Raw genomic sequence first — 1212 nt, forward strand, 5'->3', positions numbered from 1 at the left:
TAAGCAGAAGGTAAGTAGAAAAAGAGGAGCAAGTCAGTAAAATATTGAAGCATTATTTTAGCAAAACTGACTGACTGATCAGTTCGGACAGGGCTTCTCGACACCTTCCTCTGTCTGTGTAAGCATAGCAATATCAGTAGATGAATGATTAATCGTCAAAGTGAAAGTTAATATGTGACTTACCATCAAGTTTGGTTTTACTCAAATTGAGTAGCCCAGCCTGGGTCCCGGTGACAAATGCCTGTAATTGTGCGGCAATATGATTCTTTGGGTGACATATCCTGTCGTGCTCAACCCACTTCAGAGCGCGCGGTGTGGCTCGGACAACCTGGTACGAATCATCACCTAAGTAATTTGATACACCTATTATGGCGAAGTCGCCCTCATATGTCGCAGCCATATTGTTGGCCTGAATGTATGCGATAGTCAGTGAAAACTTCTTGCTATAAGTAAAAAAAACCGCTGACCTCGCCTTGCCACTTGAGCATGAAATTATTCACAGCTGCTCGAGCGCTTGCCAAAGACATGTTTTTGGCTCGGACGTTGCTGAGAAGTTCTGTTCTTGGTGTATTGGAATCAGTATGGGGTGTAGAATCGATCGGGTTGGGTGTAGTCACACTGTTCACGAGTTGATTCTGTACTTTGTACGAATCTTTCTCTGCCTGCGACTTCTCGCTCCATATACTCGAAGCCAATGTTGAACCTTTTCCATTTGCTACACCCGACGCTGGAAGATCATCACCGGTGAAGATTAGATGTCAATTTACTATAAAATATCATACAAACAAGTTACAGAACTTACTCTCTTTGATATTCCGCTACCTCCTCGCTTTTATACCACTGTTGATAGCTGTTTGGACCTCTCCGTACTGTCTTTTTGCCCCTGTGATGTCTTATGTCAGCGTATTGGTATTATAATATCCAACCAATCAAAAGATATTGACATACCATAGTTTACGAACTGCTTTGACTGAAACCTGATTATTTATGCAATTGATTGCCAATGCCTTGTCAAATTCATCGTGTAAAGCCAGGTAGTAATTTTTCAGGGCCGGTGGTACAGTATCCTTATTCTTAGCATGCTTTTCCGAAAGCATTCACAATTCGACAGAGGGCTTTTTCATCATATCCTCGGGTGTTGGGAGGTTTGATGGCCGTGGTTTTGAATTATCTCTTTCTCCTCTTAGCGAGTTAGGGAGAAAGTGATGACAA

Source organism: Melampsora larici-populina, assembly GCF_000204055.1.
Source record: "Melampsora larici-populina 98AG31 unplaced genomic scaffold MELLAscaffold_20, whole genome shotgun sequence".
Taxonomy (NCBI): domain Eukaryota; kingdom Fungi; phylum Basidiomycota; class Pucciniomycetes; order Pucciniales; family Melampsoraceae; genus Melampsora; species Melampsora laricis-populina.